The sequence below is a fragment of the Myxocyprinus asiaticus genome, chromosome 20, assembly GCF_019703515.2.
Source record: "Myxocyprinus asiaticus isolate MX2 ecotype Aquarium Trade chromosome 20, UBuf_Myxa_2, whole genome shotgun sequence".
NCBI classification, from domain to species: domain Eukaryota; kingdom Metazoa; phylum Chordata; class Actinopteri; order Cypriniformes; family Catostomidae; genus Myxocyprinus; species Myxocyprinus asiaticus.
In genome coordinates, this window is record NC_059363.1 from 11065999 (window position 1) to 11091684 (window position 25686).

The window sequence follows — 25686 nt, forward strand, 5'->3', positions numbered from 1 at the left end:
ATGGATGTACTACACCTATATACTGTAAAAGCTGGCTGATTAATCATTTATTTTATAGCAGCCACTTTCATACAGAGCAACTTACAGTACACTTATCACAAAAACAATACCCTCCAAACAACCTGAAGTGTTCAAGGGCACAATGGAGACAAAGATTAAACATTACCTATTGTGGGATTTGAACCTACACCCTTTCAGTTTCACGCCAAAATCTGTGACCAGTATGCTACACAACCCCCTATTGTAGACTCACACTCCTTCACGGACACCCCTTTATGAATACATAGATGAAGATATATTCTAAAACATACAGTAGATTTTAAAAGCATTTCTGCTTAGTTTCTTAGAATATAAAGCACTCACTCGTTTACTTGCATGCAAAAGCATGACAGTGGGTGCAGTTTAAGGCAGAGAAAATATGCTCTCCATAGTGTTCAGGTACCGCTGCTCTGATGCCCTTCCAGAGAGCACACTCATTTCCTCTGGCAGCCTCCAGCTCTGTTTCCCCCTGTCTCGGCTAACCCCCTACGGTGCTGCAATTTAAAAATAAAGTGTCTTTTTAAGCAAGCAGGCTGCTCTGCTTTTTCAACCTGTTTCAATGGAGAGCATCTCTTTAGCAAAACCCCATTGAGTGGCCACGTGGTACACTTGCTAATACCACGATCACTTTCATTTTCCGAACCTCTAAAACCAACTTAAAAGTGCTCAGATGCACTCGCAAACAGACCAACACACGCACACAAAATTTCACATTAGGATGAGAGAGGGAACGTATAAAAGGAAGCGTTCGCTAAATTGCTCCACTCCAAATGAGTCTGATGAACCAAGCCCTTTGATTGCATTTTCAAGGTCCTGCATAAAATCGCTACGCCATTTTCTTTCAAAACCCGTCCTCATTTGCTACACTGTACCAGAGAATATCAGTTAATCAATGCCACCCATAACCCACTATATCCAAAGAGATAGTTTAAAGGGGAAGTTCACCCAAAAAGTATTCTGCCGTCATTTATTCACACTCATGTTGTTTCAAGCCCACATGGCTTTCTGTCTTCCATGGAACAGAAAGGAGATGTTAGGCAGGATGTAAGCCTCAGTCACCATTCATTTTCATTGCATTTTTATTCCATGCAATAAAAGTGAATGGTGACTGAGCATAACATTCTAAATAACATCTTTTTTTAATGGAAAAAAAAAAAAATACAGATTTGAAACTGCATGATATTTGGATGAATAATCCTTTTAAAGAAAAACAGATTGGTAGAAGAAATCCAGGCAGTGGTTATGTGTGACACTGCGTAAAGGGAAATAAATGCTATGTGCACTCGTGTGTATGTGTGTGTATGTTATGTGAGTGTTATAAATGCTTGATGTGCCCATCCACTCAGCAACCATTCCCTCCTCCTTCTTTCAAAGGTGTTTGGTGCCCTTTAAGCATGGCTCGGTGGCTTATGAGACTGGTTTCAGGCCGTGCTTACCCGTCTGTCAGGCTCACTGATGCCTGGATGTACAACGATAAGGAAAGGTTGCTGTTTAAAGCCTCGGCGAGCTTTGCACAACAAACTGGCAGCAAGTGTGTATATTAATTCAGACAGACAAAACAAGTCGGAGGAAATATAATGACAGAGTGACACAAACAAAGAAGGTGCTAAAATGATCCCATTTAGTAATTTAACAAAAGCCAGTGCATTCACACAGCTTTCGGGGGCCAAGTGCCTCTCTCACTCTCTCCATCTCTCTCATTATCTATCTCTTTTTTTCCTCCATATCACCCCTTTCTTTGTCCTCCATAAAATAGCACGAATGAACTCTGTGAATATGAGGAAGAAAGCTTCTTGTAAAATGTATGGAATACCTAAAATACTAAACAGAAGCACAAGCACTATGCAGGTGAATTGGAAGGAGCAGCTCTTAGAACACTAATCGTTAAATCATTGCTGAAAATATAACAAGATCTGTTTAATACTAATGCCAAACTACAGAAAATGTCAACTTTCCAAAAGTATTTAATGTCAACTAACCTTGTACAAAAAGTACTCCATACAACTCCAGTTGTTAAATCCATGTCTTCAGAAGTGATTTGATAGGTGTGGGTCAAAAACAGAGCAATATGTAAGCCCCTTTTCACTATCAGTCTCTACTTTCACTTTCACATTTTTCTTCTTTTGTTTTTGGCGATTCACATTCTTCATGCATATCTCCACCTACTGGGCAGGGAGAAGAATTTATAGTAAAAAAAAGTACTTCAATATTTATCTATTTCTAACCCACACATATAATATAATATAATATCACTTCTGAAGACATAGATTTAACCACTGGAGTCATGTGGATTACTTTTATGCTGATTTTATGTACTTTATGGAGCTTCAAAGCTCTGACCACCATTCATTGAATGGATCAATATATTCTTCTAAAAAATCTTCATTTGTGTTCAGCAGAAGAAAGTCATTCACATTTGGGATGGCATGAGGGTGAGTAAATGATGAGAGAATTTTCATTTTTGAATGAAATATTGCTTTAAGTTATTTACAATACATGTGAGAGCTAACATGGTTTAATCAGAAAACACAGAGTGGAATGTATCCCACGCAAGTATATTGGCTATTGTACAATGTCATCCAGTCAGAGCTATCAGTTTTATAATAATTTTACTATTTTGAGACTTTTTAATTTTAACTCTAATGCTATGATGTGAAGTGTAATTTTACTGCTGCCAGACTTATTCATTTGTTATTAATAATCATTGTTTGGTTTGCATCCATCATGTTCAAAATAAAAAGTTAAAATAATTAAATTAGATGAAGTATCACAAATGTAATTAACTTGATTATCCAAAAATAGGCATTACTACATGGTATATAATACAGGGGAGTCCGGAGGAGCTAGTTGTCACATGAGGAAGTTGCCAAAAGTGATATATGTCAGTACAGATACGATTTAGTGTCAAAAGTCCAAACGTGCAAATGTGTGTTTTCTCTTACAGAGGTATTGTATGTTGGTTTCAAATACCTAGTTCAAAACCTTCTTAAATTATAGAATAAATTCAATCTTATTCTATAATTAAATCTTAAAGAATAATATTTGCGAATTCTACCCTCAAAAATAAATTTTCACTATCATCATATTTATGTTATAGATTGTGTGTTAACAATCGAACATAATGAAACCACATTAACATAAATTCAGGCAAGATATTTTCATGAAAGTCAGGTTGGGGCATTTGTCACATTTTTATCAGGACTGGTTTGTTGGCCAAAACAATGTTTTGATATTCGTTAATGTTTTCCTTTTTTGTTGTTTCATGAATTGATTTGTGCTTCATAATTGTTTTACTTTTCCATTTTGCAGCAAAGCCTACAAAAGGCCAATAATGCAGGTGTATAATTAAAGAGTCACTAATGTTGTTTTGAGTTATAGTTGAGAGCACTGTTGCAGTGAGAGTGAAGCGTTTCAGTTTCTTTTTTATGTATATTTGTTATACATGTGTTATTATTAATATATATATATATATATATATATATATATATATAATTTTTACCAGCTCTAACTCTGTAACTCTTTCCCAGCTGGCTGTCAAAAAGATAACTCTACCCTACTCCCCCATCAACAAATAACAAGAAAATTATAATGCAGTTGCAGTGTTGAAAATATCCCTGTGTGAACAGATGCTGGCTCATTGATCAATAAACCATTAGCATCCGTTTCTCTGTTCTCCTCCGTACCCCAAAAGAGCCGCCTCTTCTTGCCTCACCTCTGTCGCCTGCCCTGGTTTGTCTGCCTCTATTTCCTTCCCTGGTCTCGCATAACTACAGATTACCTCACTCTGTCGAGCCTCCAGTCCATTGTGCTGCACTTTCAAAAACACTTCTAACCAAAGCTGTTGTGTAATAGCAGCATTCACCCTGAGACTCGAGTCACCTTGTGAAAGTGCGAAATTAAAAAGATGCTTGATCTCGCAGCGGATCTTTGAGCTGACAAAGCGCCAGAGTAGAATAAATTGCAGCCACAATGAAAAAACAGTGTGAGATATAAATATTAAAAAGAGCCTGATTTAATTTAGTGTTCATCTGCTAAGCGTTAAAAAATTTTTATGAAATTTGAGAGGCATAATTCATTAAACCAAACCAGCCTCCATTTCAGCGGTGTCAGACCTCTCGGAGCAAGGCAGAGAAAACCGTCTTCAAAGCTTCCAGAACCCCTGGCATCAAACATTGCCTGAAACGTGACTGCTTCATTAGCATTCTGTGGTGAAATTAACATCAGCATAGTGAAATGACAGATTATGCGATCTTGAGTGGTGACGAGCTTGGTTTTTTATCTGTCGAGTAGCAGTTCTGAGTGTTTCTGAGGAATTTAGGTTGTTGTAGATTCCTACAGAGATAAATAAGGGGTGTTATCTTACCTCATTGACATTGACACTGTGTTTTCTCATGTACTCTCTGTCATTGACCTGACCTCCTTCCGCAAAGTCCATGGTTAGAATGCTCTTGGTAGAAAGTTCATAGTGAATCTTTGGGACCTGGAAAAAAACAATATAGAGAACACATTCTCAACCAGAAGTAGTACGATATATCGGTTTTACTGATTAATCTGTGCCGATAGTTGCTTTTCGGAACTATCTATTACCAGCAAAAATCTACAAGTCCCGGGTTATGCACTAAACAGTTATGGACATGGACATTTTTAGAAGAGGTGTGCTATTACTTCTCTACACAATTTAACTTATGATTTTCCCCTTGCAAGCAATAAATGGGCTAAATATATTTTCTCGATACATTTTTGAGGCATTAATATATTAACATTAGCTGATATTTAAAATGGAAGCCTAATTTGTGTGCTTTCCAAGTCACTGTCAGTTGGCATTCAATTTAATGTAGTCTGGCGTAATAGCTTTTGGAGAACACAAGGGGGTGATATAACACTTACTGAACTTAGTATTGAAGGACGTGTCATTGTGGTGCAGGTGGCAGTCCAAAGCTGTGAATTTAGTTACCATACAAACAAAAGTTACAAAGGATTTTGTACTTCTTCGAGAATGAACAATGTGACGTTGATGAGTTTGCATGTTAGTGAATTAAACTGGTGTAACTGTGCAAACTGACCGATTAGAAATGGTGATGTTTATTATGCAATTTCTATGTATGTAGCCTTACTGACAGTGACATAGCAAAAATGGGTTACAGCAGTAAGATTCCACGAGAAAGATAATGTCATTAATGCCCAGAATTAGCTACAGTATAATCAGCACATAGAGCTCTGAGCAGCAGTCTGTGACAGAGGAAAATGCTTTCTTATTTATTCAGATGACCTTCTTCTTCCAAAAGCTTCCTGAAGATCACTGCTTATCCAATGCATCACTCTACTAACTCTGATAAATTGTCTCACTAATAAAAAAATAAAAAAATAAAAAAATAAAAAAATAAAATCCACATAACAAGAATTCAACACTAATTTCTAGAAAAGGCTACACCTGATACTAACCATATGTATTCTAATTCAAATATGATTCAATATGATTCAATATAACCAACTCTTAACAAGTGATTTTTTTTAATTGCTGACAAATAAGAAGCTATCTTTTTCCATAACAACAATATAATAAGTGTCAAACATACACTGGCGGCCAAACGTTTGGAATAATGTACAGATGTTGCTGTTTCGGAAGGAAATTGGTACTTTAATTAACCAAAGTGGCATTCAACTGATCACAAAGTATAGTCAGGACATTACTGATGTAAAAAACAGCACCATCACTATTTGAAAAAGGCCTTTTTTTATCAAATCTAGACAGGCCCCATTTCCAGCAGCCATCACTCCAACACCTTATCCTTGAGTAATCATACTAAATTGCTAATTTGGTACTAGAAAATCTCTTGCCATTACATCAAACACAGTTGAAAGCGATTTGGTTTGTTAAATGAAGCTTAACATTGTCTTTGAGTTTGATTTTGAGTTGCCACAGTATGCAATAGACTGGCATGCCTTAAGGTCAAAATTAGGTCAGAAATGGCAAAAAAGAAACAGCTTTCTCTAGAAACTTGTCAGTCAATCATTGTTTTGAGGAATGAAGGCTATACAATTTGAAATTGCCAAACAACTGAAGATTTCATACAAAGGTGTACACTACAGTCTTCAAAGACAAAGGACAACTGGCCAAACTGGACAACAAGGACAGAAAGATATGTGGAAGGCCAGATGTTCAACTAAACAAGAGGAAAAGTACATCAGAGTCTCTAGTTTGAGAAATATATGCCTCACATGTCCTCAGCTGACAGCTTCATTGAATTCTACCCGCTCAACCCAGTTTCATGTACAACAGTAAAGAGAAGACTCAGGGGTGCAGGCCTTATGAGAAGAATTGCAAAGAAAAAGCCACTTTTGAAACAGAAAAAGAAAAAGAAAAGGTTAGAGTTGGCAAAGAAACACAGACATTGGACAACAGATAATTGGAAAAGAGTGTTATGGATCTTAACCCCATTGAGCTTTTGTGGGATCAGCTAGACTGTAAGGTGTGTTAGAAGTTCCCGGCAAGACAGCCACATCTATGGCAAGTGCTACAGGAAGCGTGGGGTGAAATGTCACCTGAATATCTGGACAAACTGACAGCTAGAATGCCAAGGATCTGCAAAGCTGTCATTGCTGCATGTGGAGGATTTTTTGATGAGAACTCTTTGAAGTAGTTTAAGAAGTTCTGAACATTTTTTTCAAATTGTAATAGTCATTTTTCACGTTATAAATGTCCTGACTATACATTGTGATCAGGTAAATGCCACTTTGGTGAATAAATGTACCAATTTGTTTCCATAAGAGCAAAATCTGTACATTATTCCAAACTTTTGACCGCTAGTGTTTATGTCAAACATGTGGTCAAAACATCAAACAGATAGGCTAGACACGATCACTTCCTCTCATTGAATTAGCATCGTAGATGCTTTATATCTTCCACATTTCTTCTATTTGCTTAACTACTACATGATCAATTAAATATTTAATGGAAAATAATTGACGATTGTTTAATCAATTGACTAATACAGAAATGCCCCCAAAGAGACAGATCTCTTACAATGTGAGCAGAATTGAGTGGACATATATGGCTTTTTTTGCCACCTCAAACAAAACCATTTCAGCGCGATTCCTCTCTAATCATTACACAAACGTCAAAGGTAAAAAATCCCCAGTATTGCCATGTAAACAGAGTCATTTTTCAGCTCTACATCTGCCTTGTGGAACCACAACAAGCTCGGAACTGCCTGCGACTCTGTCGTGCCACCACTGAATAATCATGCTTGTTTTACAGGGCGGGAGGCTGATGCAGATTTATCCCCGACATGGCGGCTTGTGCTCCGCTGTCAAGTGTTTTGACAGAACTAATAGTGTGCATTAGAGGCACAAATCTGTGGGTATAAACCCAGGCAATTCTCATTACCCTGCAGGGCAAGCCAGGTCTCTTTGTTATTCATTAAAAATGAAAAGGGGGCTTGCCTGGGAGCATTTGGCACTTGTTATGACAGATTATTTACCTTGCAAAATGTTCTTGCGAGGAAAAATTGTAGGGTACTCTGACACTTGGCATCTAGCCGAAACAGTGTGAAAAAGTGCTTTACGGCACAAAGTTGTTTGTTGTATGTGAGTAAAATCAGTTGAAGTTATTATGGTGTTCAAACGGGATTTGTAGTGTATGTTTGCACACTTGTACAACTGACTTCAAAAATGAAAACTGAAGCTTGAACAAAATGCTTTAAATGTCTGTTTTAAATGTCTGTTGAAGTCTGCTGAAACGTAGAATATTTTATTGTCATGTACATAAAAAAAATACTTAAAGTTCAACAGCAATAAATACACTAAAATCCTTGAGTACAATCAGAATATGCCAGTTTCATTTTATAAATGCCCAACTATATGGAAATCCAAATGGAAATAGCGACTTTTGTGCTATATTCAAGTCTTCTGAAGGCATATGAAAGCTTTGTGTGAGGAACAGACCAAAATTATATACAGATCGAAAAAAAAATATTTCACAGTCCTTAAATCTCATTTGTGTGTATTCAAATATGCTGCTTAAAGACATGTCGTCAATCAATAAAAAATTTTAACATGGTTTTAGAAGTCAAAAAATTGTTGTAACAAGTTCTTTGGGGAATGGAGGAGACATGAGGCAACGAAGCAGTGCAGGCAAGGTTTTTTATTTCCTTCCACCACAGATTCACAGTATTTTAAAACAGTCTTTCACTCAATAAGGTCACACAAATATCCTTTTCTTGGAAAACACAGTCAGATCATCAGTAAGCATCAAGCTCATACTCTCTCTCTCTCTCTCTCTCCTTCTGTGGTAGCTGGTGGCCTTTCAGTCTCCCTCCACCATCACTAAAACAATAGACAGGTGTTAGAGATAATTGCAACCCAGGTGACGAGCCTTACCGCTCTCCCTCTCCCGCAGACAGACACATGACCACACCCCCATCCCCACATATCCCCACTGCCCGACACAGGCCAGGGCAACATCCGGCCTGATAACCCCCCCTCCCCCCCACCCACCCTCCATTTCTGGAGTGGAAGTCAGCCACAGCCATCTGCGCTCCTGGTCTGTGGATCACCTCAAACTTGAACGGCTGAAGTGCCAGGTACCAGCGAGTGATCTGCGTGTTGGTATCCTTCATACGGTGGAGCCATTGTAGTGGGCTGTGTTCTGAACAGAGGGTGAAGGCCCACCCCAGCAGGTAATAGCGGAGGGTGAGGACAGCCCACTTGATCGCCAGACACTCCTTCTCCATGGTGCTGTACTTAGTCTCCTTCAGCGAGAGCTTACAACTTATGTACAGCACCGGTCGCTCCTCCCCCTCCACCTCCTGCGAGAGCACTGCCCCCAGCCCCCTGTCTGATGCATCCGTCTGCAAAATAAAGGGGAAAGAGAAGTTAGGAGCCTGTAAAAGTGGCCCCCCACAAAGCACAGACTTTATTTTTAGAAAAACCTGTTGGCATGTCTCCGTCCACTGGACCAGATCGGGGGCCCACTTTCTAGTAGGATCAGTCAGTGGGCTGGTGACGTCAGAGTAAGTAGGCACAAACCTTCGGTAGTAGCCAGCCAGCCCCAGAGACTGTCTCACCTCCTTTTTGGTCTTTGGCCTCAGACAGGCCATGATCGCTGTGGTTTTTGTCAACCTGGGGATGTACCTGCCCATTGCCCAATTGAAACCCTAGATACTGAACATCCACCCGCCAATTGCGCACTTCCTCGTGTTGGCCGTGAGCCCCGCCCATCGCAGCAATCTCAGGACAGCTCTCAGGTGTTGCATATGCCGCTGCCAGTCATTGCTATAAATAATAATATCATCTAAATATGCAGCGGCATATGCTGTATGAAGTCTGAGGATTTTGTCCATGAGATGCTGGAACGTGGCAGGGGCCCCGAACAAACCGAACGGAATGGTCACGAATTGGTGTAATCAGAACGGTGTGGAAAAAGCAGTTTTTTCTCGGGAGATTGGAGTTAAAGGGATCTGCCAAAAACCCTTTGTTAAGTCCAGTGTCTAATAAAATTGAGCCACGCCCAACCAATCGAGCAATTCGTCAATCTGAGGACACAGCATTCACTTTGTGATAGTCTACAAAGAACCGGTCCAACCTGTCACTCTTAGGCACCAGAACCACTGGGCTGGCCCAATCACTGTGCGACTCTTCTATTATGCCCATTACAAGCATAGCCTCTAATTCTTCCTTAACAACCTTTTTTTTGTGTTCAGGAAGGCAATATGGCTGGCTACGAATCACCACCCCCGGTGTGGTCTTGATATAGTTTTCTATGAGGTTTGTGCGACCGGGAAGTGGTGAGAACACGTCTGCAAATTCCGTTTGCAACTTGGCTATGTCTGTGAGCTGCGACGGTGAGAGGTGGTCTTATTTTTACTATTTGAAGGTCCTTCCTCCCAAGCTTCCTGTCTGATGTCAAGCACGCCACGCGGCCAACGCCCGTACAGTAGCTCGAATGGGGAAAACCCTGTGGAGGCTTGCGGGACCTCTCGTACTGCAAATAACATGGGATTGAGCCACTTATCCCAATTTCTGTTAATGAACTTACGAATCATGTTTTTTAAGGTTTTGTTAAATAGTTCCACCAACCCATCTGTTTGTGGGTGGTAAATTCTGGTGCGAATCGATTTAATGCCCAACAATTCATACAGTTCGCGTAGTGATCGTGACATAATTGTAGTGCCTTGATCAGTGAGGATTTCTTTTGGAATCCCCACTTGGGAGATTATTCTGAAGAGTGCCTCCGCAACACTACGTGCTGAGATGTTGCAAAGGGGCACTGCTTCCGGATATCACGTTTCATAGTCCACCAGAACTAATACAAAGCAATGCCCGCATGCGGTCCGTTCATATGGCCCGACGAGGTCCATGCCAATTCTTTCGAAGGGGACCTCGATTAGTGGCAGAGGGTGCTTTTGGGGTGGCCGGTGGGTTCACCAACTGACATTCCCGGCACGCAGCACACTATTTGTGAACGCCTCCGTGAATGCCTGGCTAAAAAAAACTGGGCCATTATTTGATTGAGTGTTTTCTCGTGCCCTAAATGGCCAGCCATTGGATTATGGTGAGCTACCTGGAAGAGGGTTTCCCGACAGCTCTTCGGTACAACAATTGGGTTGTATTTGTTTTTTTGTCTGAGTGTCCTGCATCACTCGATATAACCTATCTTTGATAATAGAAAAATACAGGTATGTGAGTGCGACATCAGGCCGGAATTGTTGACCATCAATTACTCTCACTTGGTCAAATGCGTGCTTGAGAGACTCAGCACATGACTGCTCTAGAGGGAGACCCTCAGGGAATCCCCTGAGTATGGGAACCCTCTCCCTTGCATCGTTATGACGTGGAGCAGACATAGACGGCTCTGGCACCACCTCTCCAGCCATAGCATCTCATGTCACACACCGAGATAACATTTTACAGGACCTATCCACACACATTTCCCTTAATAGATTCTTAAAACCAGGCCAATTCGTTCCCAAAATCAGTGGATGGCTGAGGCGGGAATTAACCACAGCCTTTACTCCATGCTTTTCTCCCCTGAATAGTATCTCAATGGTAACCACTGGATACCTATGAATATCCCTGTGCACACAACGCACCCTTACCCGTTTATTTGTGCCCAATGCCCCGTTTTGCACCAAGCGTTGGTGAATGGAGGTTTGAGAACAGCCTGAATCCACCAAAGCTTGGTATGTATCCCCTTTGAGACTTACGATACGATATGTCCCTGCCCAATCGGGGGCAGCCTGCGGAGCGTCAGGGATCCGGACCAGTGTCGCCACCTCCATCGCCGAGCACTGATCCTGGAAGTGCCCGGCTTCCCTGCAGCCCCAGCAGACCGGCCCAGGCATCCCTATCTCACTCGTGGGGGTGGACCCACCAACCTGGGAAGGAGAGCGGAGAGAGACAGGAGAGGAGGTAGACACAGGGAAGGACCCTTTAGTCCGGGGAAATGTTTGGGAGGGGTTCCTCCCAACCTCCGGGGAGCCGGAAGAGGATGGGAAGGGGTGAGAGGGGAGGGGGGGTTGAGATGCAGGAGAGAGAGAGAGAGAGAGAGAGAGAGAGAGAGAGAGAGCGAAAGAGAATCTGCTTTGCTGCCTTCCGGAAATGCCGCCACGTAGTCCTCTGCAAGCTGGACGGCCCCTACCAACGACGCCATGAGGAAGCTGGGCAATGAACTGCTCCAGTACCACCAGGTTGACGATGTACATGGCGCCGCAGGTCCCCTCAACCAGCAACCATTTCCAGCAAGCATCCCGGAGCTGTTGGGCAAAGGCAAATGAGCGGCCATGTCTGCTGAATCTCAGGGATCAGAACCGCTGGCAATTTTGTTCCGGACTACAACTGACCTGCTGCAGGATGGTTTTCTTCAGATCCGGGTAGTTGAGGAGGCTGGCGGTGGGTAGTTGTTGGGCCGCTATTGGGCAATCGTCATTGGGCCCCAGCTTCAACAGGATGACGGGGGAAGTGGGAGCCCCCTCCCTCTTGATCAGGCTCCGAAATACCTGCCGGTCCTTGGTTTGGGCCTGGAGCAAGAGTTGGAACCACTGTTCCTGCTCCAGGCATAATTCGATGAGGGCTTGGTGCTGTGTCTGCTGGATGCTGGCATGGGTTTTGATGACTTCGCCCAGCGGTGAAGATTCCATAGTGGCACCAGTGTAACAAGTTCTTTGGGGAATGGAGGAGATGGGAGGCAACGAAGCAGTGCAGGCAAGGTTGTTTATTTCCTTCCACCTCAGATTCATAGTATTTGAAGTCTTTTCACTCAATCAGGTCACACAAATATCCTTTTCTTGGAAAACACAGTCAGATTATCAGTAAGCATCAAGCTCATACTCTCTCTCTCTCCTTCTTTGGTGAGCTGGTGGCCTTTAAGTCTCCCTCTGCCATCACTGTAACAAGAGACAGGTGTTAGAGATAATTACATCCCAGATGACGAGCCTTACCGCTCTCCCTCTCCCACAGACAGACACACGACCACACCCACAGCCCAATAATTGTTTTTTTTAATTTCCATATCACTGAACACAGTTATTGGCCTACTTTTTTCTGTTCTTTGTTCATTTGTTGGACTATGTACTCATGCGTCAGATGGAAGATTTTGGAGCATTTCACTTTGGTTGTGTCGCATCTCACTAGTTTCCGGTGCCTTTAGTGATAAGCACTGTATTTTTAGCACAATACATCAAGTTAAACGTAGTTTGAAACTTAAAAAATAACACATCTTGAAATTATTGCAATCTGTCTCTGCAAAAAAAGGCTGATTTGCTGGCTATGTTGTGCTTCGTTTTTAGGTGAACTGACCCTTCAACAACACGAATTTGACAATCTCACATTTGAAGAAAATGTAAGTGCTCTTGGGAACGTAAGGTACTCTACAGAATATTGGAGTCTTGAAGATGAATAATGTTCTCTCAGATCACAGCAGCACATTTGCTTTTCTTCGAGAAAGCCAAACTGCTTGAGCATATCTGTTATTTTCTCAGCGTTTTGACCTTCGTTGAGGAAGTCCAGTTCAAGAGGCATGTTCTTCTTAGCTTCTTAAATCAGCCACATAAAAGCAAAGCCTAGAAAAAACCAGTGGACGACCTGCAGGAGGAACTTAACACACCAACAAACAAATAAAATGCATTAAACTGACACCCAGACCTCTAACCAACAACTTCCCTATAAGATCCGACTGAAATAAAGTATTTATGTGTGATACAGATGAAATTGTAGGCGCATGGACAAATGGTGATTTGCAATAAAATGAAATGAATAAAACTGTAGGTTGAATGATGGATTCTATTTTTTAAGCACTAATGGGAGGTGAATAGGCCCCTAGACGAATCGAGCTACTCATGGGCGTGTGACAATGACAGAGCGTGTGAATTAGCCATCAGAAGCCAGGCATCAGCAGCCCTGCTCCCCCCGGTAATTACCTCCATCACAACAATGTCCTTGGAGCTTTGCCACTGGACCTTGGGATGCTGCACCTTCACTGCCACCATCCTCCCGTCCAGGAGTGCTGCTTTGTGGACCTGAGCGAGGGACGCGGCCCCCTGAGGATTCTCATCAAACTGGGTAAAAAGCTTGCCGAGCTAAGGAGAGAGGGTTTTTTTAAAGATTAGAAAACTGGGAAGTGGTAGGACTATTATTAAACCAGCAAGGCACAATAAATGATACAATAATGCCATATGTGTTGTCACCTTAAAAAAAAAAAGTAGTCATTTAGTTGGTGATTTTATCTAAAGATTTGAACTTTTAGAGGACTTAAGTACACTTAAATGTTCCTTTTTTGATCCGATGAATTACCATGACTTTCCCAATTGTTTATGACTACTGGATAATGATGTAATATATATATATATATATATATATATATATATATATATATTTCTGATTTCTTCTATGTTTGTGTATTTTTCATACAGTTTTCAAATATGTATTTTTACTTTTTACTGAAGCAAAAACATTATCCAACACCTATATCACCCATGTGAAACACTAACTGCCCCCTTAAACTTAATAGCTGGTTGTGCCAACATTAGCACCAACAACTGCAAGCAAACGCTTCCGATAACTGGAGATCAGTCTTTCACTACACTGTGGTGGAATTTTGGCCCACTCTTCTTTGCAGAACTGCTTTAGTTCAGCCACATTGGAGGGTTTTCGAGCATGAACTGCCCGTTTAAGGTCCTGCCACAGCATCTCAATCGGGTTCAAGTCAGGACTTTGACTAGGCCACTCCAAAACTTTAGTTTTGGTTCTTTTGAGCCATTCAGAGGTGGATTTACTTCTGTGCTTTGGATCATCGTCTTGCTGTATAATCCAGTTGTGCTTGAGCTTCAATTTATGGACTGATGACCGGACGTGCTCCTTTAGGATTTTCTGGTAGAGAGCAGAATTCATGTTTCCCTCAATTATTGCAAGTTGACTTGACCCTGAAGCAGCAAAGCATCCCCACATCATCACACTACCACCACCATGCCTGACCGTAGGTATGATGTTCTTTTTTTTTTTTTTTTTTTTTGTGTTTGATTTAATATAGATGTAACGGGACCCCTGTCTTCCAAACAGTTCCACTTTCGACTCATCAGTCCACAGAACGTTGTCCCAAAAGGTATGTGGATCATTAAGGTATGACCTTTATTGATGCAAGAGAGGCCTGCAGTTCCTTGGATGCTGTCCTTGGCTTTTTTGTGACTTCCTGGATGAGTCATTGCTGTGCTCTTGGAGAAATTTTGGAAGGTTGGCCACTTATGGGAAGGTTCGCTACTGTGCCAAGTTTTCTCCATTTGGAGATAATGGCTCTCACTGTGGTTTTTTGGAGTGCCAGAACCTTTGAAATAGCTTTGTAACCCTTCCCAGACTGATGTATTTCAGTCACCTTTTTACTCATAATTTCTGGAATTTCTTTTGACCTTGGCATAGTGTACTACAGGATAAGACATTTTAGACAAATTTATGCTGCTGAAAAAGTTATATTTAGGTGGTGAATCAGGCCTGGGTGTGTCTAGTCCAGCTGAACCCCATTATGAATGCAGTTTCATAGATTTGGGGATTTAGTAACTATAATACTTTTTCACACAGGCCCAGTTGGTATTGGATAACTTTTTTGCTTCAATAAATAACTTTATCATTTAAAAACTGTATTTTGGGTTTACTCAGATTGCCTTTGTATTATGTTAGATTTTGTTTTAATTTTTAAAACAATTTAGTATGAGATATACACAAAAACAGAAGAAATCAGGATTGGGCAAATACTTTTCCACAGCACTGTACCATTTTTATACAGTAGCCTATAGTAGCCGAGCATGCACGGTCAGTGCTGACCTGCCTGAAAAGCTTCAGACAGAAGGTAGTGGCACCAGTTAAACAATTTCAGAGGCTCCTGGGGCATATGGCATCCTCGGCGGTGGTTCTCCCCCTCTGGTTGATGCATATGAGACCACTTCAGCACTGGCTACAGACTCGAGTCCCGAGGTGGGCATGGCGCCACGGCACCCAGCATTTTACTGTCACGCCACACTGCCGTCAGACTTTCAGCCCTTGTTCTGACCTCACATTTCTACGGGTGGGCGTTCCCTTAGAGCAGGTCTCGAGGTGTGTCGTGGTCACAACAGATGCTTCAAACTCGGGCTGGGGCGCCGTGTGCAACGGGCAAGCAGTATCGGGGCTCTGGACAGGGTCCCGACTCCAATGGCACATCAACTGCTTAGATCAGCTGGCAGTATTGCTGGCCCTGCGGGGACATCGGCCGTTGATCCAGGGCAAGCATGTGTTGGTCCAGACCGACAACACAGCGACTGTGGCATACATAAACCGCCAAGGCATTGTATGCTCATGTCTGTGGCAGGGTGAGCAAGAGACAGACACAGTGGGTGTGGCGTCAAGCCTCGGAGAGGCATTTATCAGAAACAATAATAAACGTAAAAATGTCCAAAAGGGGTAATAAAATGTCCAAGGCGGAATAGTGTTCATAATAAAAGGTGGAATCTGGCATCCTTGCGGTGAATGGGGCTCCGTGAAAGGGGCAGGGTAGTGTCCATAGGATAGCCCAGGCATGGGCTGGGTCAGTCGGCCTCTCATGCTCCCCTCCAAAGTCCACGGTGCGTGGGGAGGCAGCGTCACTGGCGGCCTGTATTCCCAGGCCCACGGCAAGCGTGAGGGGAAGGCAGCCCGGCATCTAGCCCGTCGGTGGCAATGTGAGCTGTTCACCCCCGGCGACTCATTACAGCGTCTGGGGGTCCGAAGAACTGGTCCGGCAGCATGTCCACTCATCCGATCCCTCCCAGCTCTGGTCCTGGGCGTGCAAGGATGCCAGTGTGTGCACACATGGAGATTTGAAGCCGGCTCCCCGAGAAGAGGTGCGCACTGCATTTTAAAGACAGTGGTGATGAAGCATTATTCCCATCAGGTGTGCTTCATTCACCGCCGACCAAACGAGGTTTATTAATAATGCACCTCTTCTTGCTTTCCCGCCAAACTCCTGTCATGAGCCTGGCTGAAGGGCGGCCCTAAGAGGCGGGGCGACAATGACAAGCCAGAGGGGCGGATCATTCTGTCACAGGTCGCATGTCGCAACTCGCCCACAGCCTCCACCTTTGGAGTCAGCAGACATTGAAGTCTCTGCGAGCCACTCACCTTCTGGGCATCCTCAACCATGCAGCAGATGCGCTCTCACTGCAGGTAATGCTCCGCGGGGAGTGGAGACTCCACCCCCACATAGTCCAGCTGATTTGGGAGAGATCCGGGGAGGTGCAGGTAAACCTGTTCGCCTCCCAAGAGTTCTCTAACTGCCCCCTTTGGTACTCCCTGTCCAAGACTCCCTTGGCATGGATGCCCTGGCACACAGCTGGCCTCAGGGGCTACGCAAGTATGTGTTTCCTCCAGTGAGCCTCATTGCACAGACACTGTGCAAAGTCAGGGAGGATGGGCAGCAAGTCCTGTTCTTTGCACCGTACTGGCCCAACCGGTCTTGGTTCTCAGACCTGATGCTCCTGGCAGTAGCCCCTCCCTGGCACATTCCCCTGAGGCAGCACCTTCTCACTCAGGCCAGACCTCTGGAATCTCCATGTCTGGCTCCTAGACGGAACGCGGAAGACCTAGCAAATCTTCCGCCAGCGGTGGTAAATACAATCACTCAGGCCAGGGCCCCCTCTACGAGGTGGCTGTATGCTTTGAAATGGTGTCTCTTCGCGAACTGGTGTTCTTCCCTTGGGGAAGATCCACAGAGGTGCAAGGTCGGGTCTGTGCTGTCTTTCCTACAGGAAGGGCTGGAGAGATGGCTGTTTCCCTCTACCCTGAAGGTGTACGTGGCTGCTATAGCAGCGTATCACGATACAGTGGATGGGAGTCCCTCATGGCAGCACGACCTGATCACCAGGTTCCTCTAAGGCGTGAGGAGGTTGAACCCTCCTAGACCGCGCCTGATTCCCTTTTGGGATCTCTTTGTGCTCCTGGACCAGGTGGTGAACTGCAAACACTCCCTTCAGAGGAGGAAGACCTGGCCTTGTCGTTACTGTGTCCAGTTCGCGTCCTGCACATCTATCTGGACTGCACGCAGAGCTTCAGATGCTCGGAGCAGCTCTTTGTCTGCTTTGGAGGGCAGCAGAAGGGGAAAGCTGTCTCCAAACAGAGGCTGGCCCATTGGATTGTGGATGCCATTTCCTTGGCTTACCAGTCACAAGACCTGCCGTGCCCCATGGGAGTTCGGGCGCACTCCACTAGAGGTGTTGCATCCTCCTGGGCACTGGCAAGGGGGGCCTCTCTAGCAGACATATGCAGAGCTACGGGTTGGGCTACTCCCAATACCTTTGTGAGGTTTTACAACCTAAGCATAGAACTGGTTTCATCCCGAGTGTTACGAGGTAACAGCAGGTAGGCCGGGCAGCCGGTTGGGTGTACCGCTTGCATTACACCTTTTTCCTTTTTCAAGGTGATAATGTGTGTTTTTTTGTCCACAACAGTTCCCCGTAACTGGTGAACCTTGGACACCTCTTTAAATTTTAAGCACTGTTCAGTGACGAACTCAGCAGAGGAGTGACGCCACCAGGCCCAGTACACGTGGTATGCCCCTTTTCAGGTGAGCCCGTGTACTTGGGCTCAGTGCTCCATACGTGGTGATTCCCGTCTGTGTGATCTCGTGTGACGCATTTCCACTGTTCGGTATCGCTCTGCTTCGGCCACTGTTGCTGTGTACCCTCTTCGTAGATAGGGTTCTCCCAGTGGTATCATTCCTTATGCGAACTTCCCCGTTGGTAAGTCCATGTGAGGTATTCTCCACATGTTAACCTCCCTCCAGTAGGATGTGTCTCCGTAGTGCCCTCCCTCCTGGAGAGGGAAGAGCACTTCCCAGCATTATTCTAGAAGGTGCTCGGCGGGAAATTGCTTAAAAGCAAATATCAGGAAAGGCCAACGCTGTAGCCTCCTTGGGTAAGCGCCTCCTCCCCCCTTAACGGGACTAGGGAGACGTTTACCTAAACTTGCTGGAAGTTCACAACCTGATCGAGTGCTCGCTGCGAGGCACACAGCAGCTTGCCCGTGTCCACTCTTCCGTACATTGTGACATGGTTCAGTGCCTGCGGCATATCCTTTAGGAACCCCTAGTGTCACTACATCGACACAACGTCGAGTGAGTGACAGACAGGGAACATCTGGGTTACTGTTGTAACCCCTGTTCCCTGATGGAGGGAACGAGACATTGTGTCCCTCCTGCTGTGGTGCTGAACCGGCCGCTGACATGGCCGGTACTCTCTATCGACTCCTCGGCATAAATCTTTTTATACCCGTATGTCCGTGGTGGAGATTGGCATGCAAATTCCACTCGCCAATTCTCATTGGCCTTTTCTATTTTAAGCAAAGGTGATTGGGGCTCTCAAGATCAAACCCCTAGTGTCACTACATCAACACAACGTCTCGTTCCCTCCATCAGGGAACAGGGGTTACACCAGTAACCCAGACGTTTCTTTTTACTTCAGAACGAGAATATAATAATCCCCACTCTTGTGTTCAAAGTGATTCTTTTGGATATTTGGCATTTGAAGAGTTACAAATCCCTCACAACCTGAACTGTCATAGAATGGCTATTAAAGATCTGTCCAATGTAGTGGAAATCCTGCAACAAAGGGTTTAAATTCCCCGATATTTCCAGGTTTTCCATGACTGTGGGAATCCTTTACATTTAGTATAGAGACAATCTGGATCAATCTGGGGTTAAATGTTTTGCTCAAGGGCACAATGGTGGTTGTTTATGGACTTTCCCTTGAGTGCTTCAAACCTACAACCTTTTGGTAATCGGCCAACATCTTTAACCACTACACCACACCAAAATTCCACAAATCCCCGCTGTACTTAACCCATAAATGGCTGTTATTTAACTAACATGCCCAGCACATCTCCTCTTCTTCTTAAAATCAATCAATTGTATGGGTTGTTTGAAGTAAGGAGAGCACAAGTTGTTAATATAGAATGCTAAACTGAAGCCAAAACAATTTAAAAAAAAAACTATTTAAAAATGTTCCCCTTCTTTTAAAATTACTATAGATGCAGCTTTTATGACCTCATTAATTGAGAGACTTCATGGAATATTTATACTTTCAAAAATGCATTTGTTACACTGTTGGGCCATTTAAAATTAACTAGTAAAGAAATAAAATGTTTAAAAATGAAATAAATAAATAAATAAGTAATGACAGGACCTAAGAATTTAGAAAATACAAATTTTAAAATACAAGTCCATGGACAAAATATTCAGATATATCTCTCTGGAACAACCCCCCCCCCCCCCCCCAAAATAAGCCTATTTTTTATTTGGAGAAACATGTAAAGAGAAGGAACAAATCACTTAATTGTCAGTTCAGTTATAACTGCAGAGGAGATTATGTTGACAAGGTGTAAGCAGGGCATGTTGGAAACTGCATTTGGTGAAAAATAGCATGACTGATCAGGACACCAGTTTTTTTCCTTCGATGCCAACCAAAATGAATATTCAACAGAGAAACAACGGGGGCAGTGGAAGGGAATGCCAAGAGGAAGTGACAAATCTCTCATTTTGTGTGGTGTGTGCACAAGAGGAGTTAACCATAAATAAATACTTTGAAAGGAATACCAAGCTGTTCTGCTCCAAAACGGCATATTGTCAAATGTTTTCTCTGTTCCTGGGGAGTCTAAAATGATGCATTTTGTAAAAAAAAAAAAAAAAAAAAAAAAAAAAAGGACCTTTTAAACTTAAAGGGAAAGTTCAGCCATAATTTCTTCTGTGGAACACAAAGTTGTTAGGCAGAATGCTGGGCTCTGTCAGCATTCACTTTCACTGTATGGGGGAAAAAAAAAATGCAATGAAAGTGAATGGTTACTGAGGCTAACATTCTGCCTCACATCTTTTGTGTTCCACTTCAGAAATTATAACAGAATTTTCATTTTTGTGTAATGGATCCTTCTTAGTGCTAAAGCTTTTACCCCAGTTCATGTCACCTGGCAACTAAACTCTGCACAACTGAAAAAAACAGTTATGATAGTTAAGTCAAATTCAATTGTTCTTTTCCATCTCTCAAAGCAATGTTTAGAATGAAATTTAGAGTGATTCACTATTTCCAAAATGTGTTCTAATTCTAGTGTGCAGCACACCTAGATAGATTCTTAGGGAATCGTAGGCAGGCTCCAAACTACTTTTTGAAATGCATATAATTGCATAAATCATCTATATACTAAACAATTCAATCTTCATCTGTAATGAGCTCGGCAAAAAACAAATTATCATATAAAATCAGTCACTTATGAAATTTAGTTCATTTTTGTTCAAATCCTGTTATGTAGACAGCTATCCACACAGGCAGTATACAGTGAGTCAACTTCCTAAGATTTTAGACACAGCCAAATACTAACAGTAAAACAAACACTTAAAGCCAATATTATGGTCCAGAGAAAGTTTTTACTTATTAACAATGAGGATGAACTGTATTTATTGACTGGTTAAATACTGCTCTGCTTATGAACATCCTTGCCTTTCAGTCCTTAAAATATAACCCCTATCCTCTCTGCCAAAAGAAATCAATCTAGCTACTCTAGATTCACAACCTTCAAAATCAAGAGTTTGGAAGTCTCCTTAATTCCAGTCAAGACAAAGCTTTCAATGGCATGCAGCTCCAAAAATGGCAGCTCCAATTTGGCAGTGGCTTAATCTATTTAGAAGAATTCGCCAAACAGCACATGGCACTCTACATCTCTGAATTTGAGAAATGGAATAAAGAAAATGGAGTTAGCAGCTTTGAAGCATCTGGTGACTAATTTATTTGATTTTTATCAGTGTCCAGGTTGGATCACTGTCATCTGTGTCAGCTGAGTGGCGTGGGGCTGACCAGCGGAGCCACTGGCAAGAGAGGCATGATGCCAGAGTCTGCTGTCTCAGGTAAAGGACTCGAGCTGCCATTGAGAAACAAGCATTTCTGGCCTTATACATCCAACCAGAAAATTCCCCTACAAATGGCAGGCTCTGGTCCAGCCCATAGACATCTGGATCACACCCAAGAAAACAGGTATGTTATAAACTGTTACTGCAGCAACATGTACAGGAGCAGGGTTAGGCTACAGTTCTTTGAATATTTCTTACTTCTGCTTCACTAAATGTGAATCTGTTGTTGTCTGGTACAACCAGATAAAACAAAGAGCTTCTTGGTGGCTTGATTCAGGTTTAGAAATTCCTGACAGAGTAAACAACACTATAAATATATGATATATAGTAACTCCCCATATTTTTGAGTAGAAAAGTGTACACCTATGCTTGGAGGGCCTCCGACACAGTTTTTTCCTTTATAGATTAAAGCTGTGTGTAATTGTTTTCCATTATGAAATGATTTCTCGCTTAATATACAGAATCAATTATATGTAGGCATTTTATAGGGTGATTTCACCAAAAAAGTGTTACACTGTGGCTCAATGGTGCTATTAGATAATTCCTGTTTGTTTGTGCAGTCTATTCAAACTGACAAATCAACACTGGCCCAAACAGTGCTGTGAGTTTGGGATGGGGCTATCTGTTTGTACAACCAATGAAAGAAGAGGAGAGTTGGAATCTGTCTGACAACAGTAATGATTCTTGCAATTCTGTTTGGCGATGATAGTGACAGAAATTACACACTTCAGCTTTATGCTAATTGTGATTCCTAACTCTATTCCTTCCCTCTACAGACACCTTTGGGCATTTTAAGATTTTAATTAAGACATTTATTTTGCCCATTTATGAACCCCTTTTTAATAGTGATGACCATCCAAGTTAGTTTTAAGCGGTTTTACTGTATATGTGTAGACATTCTCTAAAATGTATCCCACAAAGGTACATACTTCAAGTAATAATTCGAGGGAACTGATCTGAATCAAGTAAACCCAACAAAATTCATAATGTCAAAATAACACTTGTAGTGATATGCTAGCTAGTGACAGGAATTATTAGCATTGCTAAATTCATGCTGGTGGCAAGTACTACTGAGTGCATCTTGGTCACTATGCTATAGTTAGCATAGCAATTGCTCAATGGATAAAGAAATATGTGTAATACTCAAAATGTATTGGTCCTCAAAGTATATTCATGTTGTCCCAACGCAAATGGATTAAGTAAAGCTGACAAGACACTTCTTTAGTTGAATCAACTCAGTTAATTTACGTACCTGTCAGAGCGAGAGTGAGACAGAGACCCAATAGCAGAAGAACAGTTCAAAGGATTTATTAACAACAAATGTCGATTTATTAACAAATGTCAACATAAAATGTGCTGGCAAAGTATTAGAATTCCAGCAGCAGCTGCAGCAGCAGGAGGTGAAGAATGAGACTGTGTGCGCGTAGTGGCCGCGCAGTGGGCAAAGGAGGAGTGTGTTCGTAGGCAGGTGTATCCCTAGAAGTCAGGAGCAGATCCCTAGGAAGTGTCCGTTGAAACGTGGTGTCGAAAACAAAGCACGGACAAAGGAGGGCAGTCGTATTCCCAACATATGGGCAGAGATGAGGAATCCTCCACTGGCGATTCGTCGGCAAGGACAGTCGTACAGCAAACTTGAATGTAACCACACTTCCCGACACACGGGCAGAGACAAGCAACCAACAGATAGACGAGACAGCACCAGCACCATCTTGACAAAGAGAGCGAGGTTAGCCGCTTGACAGCACAAAAAAATAATCTAGCGAAGACAGTGAGGGCACACAAGGATTAAGTAGGGAATGCAATCAGAGTGGAACAGGTGTTGCTAGCATGTTAATCAGTGGCATGATCAGCACCTCCCCAGGAACGATCAATGTTCCCATGGAAACACTGATCATGCCTGCCGCTCCGCCTGCGAGACATGAGGGAGAGAGGAAAACAAAACAACAGAATAAACCAGCAAACTCACCGGAGCCTTGACAGTACCATTGGTTACATTCATGTTTTGAGTAATATGAACATGGGAGGATTGAGTAAAACTGACCATATTGAAAATTACTGTAGAGAACAAACTACACACATGCTTTCATGCAATGCTTAACCCTGTTGTTAAAGCTATTTTCACACTTTTAATTTTGAAAGGGAGTTGTCGATGCTTATTAAGAGTGTAATTTCCAGACAGACCACACAGTGAATTCAGCAATAATTCGGCAATAGGCCTTACCTTACCTTACTATTATTTATGTGAACTTGATTACTTCCTGGTTCTCATGGGATCAGAACCAACTTCTCTGAGATTTCTACCAGTAGTGCTACAGGGATATGCGTTCATGCTTGATGTAAAAATGTCTGATGTGGGATGACGTTAGTAATTTGGCTGAATTTGATTGATTTTAGGGTACATAAACTTTCGGAAGCATCATGTTGATTTCCCATGTGATCATGTTCTATGCCACCAGAGTCACCAAATGGAATCCCATTTTTTCAAACAGATTTCTGAAAACTCCCTCTGTCTTCCATGGTTGTACAAACCGATAGTCCCACCTCAAATTTACACCATTGGTTGAGCCAATATTGTTGTATCGGTCTGGACGGGCTGCACATACAAATAGAGCAATGTTTTGATAGCCCCACAGAGCCACAGTCTTACGCTTTTAGGTAAATTCAAGCTACTAATGGCTTGCTTATAGTTGACTGTATATTAAGCTAATGTCATGGAAATTCTAAATACTGACTCAAGTAAACCTAACTCCCTAAATTACCTGACTAACCTGCTGGTCTCCTAGTTTCCCAGCCCGCTGGTACCTTTTTCTTTAGTGCATTACAACTCAGAGTCCACTGAGAGGTTGGCAGCGTCCTGCCCACAGACAATACTCCCTCAATCCAAGAATCTTGTATTCTGTCACTACACGCTAGCAATTTCACCATAATACCTATCTCATATCTAGACTTATGCAGCAGCATAATAACTCTACCCAGACTCCAGTTTCTGCTTTACTCGTTTATTAATTCACAGCCGGGGGTTCTGTCAGACACAGCTGTGGAACTCACCCAAGAAAAGTTAAACACAAGCTTTTATAGATGATATTACGTGATCTCTCCTGATACTTGTTTATTTTATTCTGATTGGATATAGGTTATTTTGAATTAGCTAATCATCTAGGCAAGAGATCAACATTATGAAATATAGTTATTAAAAGAGAGTATGATGAAAATTCCAGTCATCGTTAGCTGCATAGTGAACAACAATGTCAGGTTCGCATTTTTAGTTCCCCTGAAAATATTACATTTGCACTGACAGATCTTTTGCTCCCCTTCTCAGCTACCTTTCATATTTAGCCCAAAATTTGCTATCACACTAAGATTGATAAAAATGACACATCAGCTGGAGACCAGCACTTTCACACCAAGTTATCCACTGACACCAACAGAGTAAGCAGATGGACATGTCAGGTGTCATCTGTCCACACTTTGTTTCGTCAGAGATGGACTCACTGACGTATACATATATCCTGTCTGATTAGGCTAATGTAAACCTGACCATGGTTTCCAGCTCTGAGGATCCTTCCAGCATACCTGAGGCAACTCACCCACACATGACTAGTACTTGCCAGTCCACTAGTTACACAACAATATATCTGGAAAACTCTCATTACACCGTAGACAAGCAGATATTTTTTTATTTTTGCATGATACGATATATAGAACATTTGAAACAGAAATAGCCAAGATTTTTAGCTATACTTCAGTCTATATTGGGTTAAAAGATGCTTTTCATGATTTCACAATGAATATACACTACTGGTCAAAAGTTTTGAAACACTTGACTGAAATGTTTCTCAAGATCTTAAAAATCTTTTGATCTGAAGGCGTATGCTTAAATGTTTGAAATTAGTTTTATAGACAAAAATATAATTGTTCCACCATATTAATTTATTTCATTATAAAACTAACAATTAATTTAGAAAAATACATTTTTGAAATTGATGACTTGGACCAAATAATAAAGAAAAGCAGCCAATAAGTGCCCAACATAGATGGGAACTCCTTCAATACTGTTTAAAAAGCATCCCAGGGTGATACCTCAAGAAGTTGGTTGAGAAAATGTCAAGAGTACATGTCTGCAAATTCTAGGCAAAGGGTGACTACTTTGAAGATGCTAAAATATAACACAGTTATGATTTATTTTGGATTTTTAGTCACAACATAATTCCCATAGTTCCATTTATGTTATTCCATAGTTTTGATAACTTTACTATTAT

General features: G+C 42.2%; 1 pseudogene; it reads right to left on the reverse strand.

Moving 5' to 3' along the window:
* The window catches only part of LOC127411569 (aarF domain-containing protein kinase 1-like), a 195830-nt pseudogene that overhangs the window by 79683 nt on the left and 90461 nt on the right, over positions 1-25686 (reverse strand).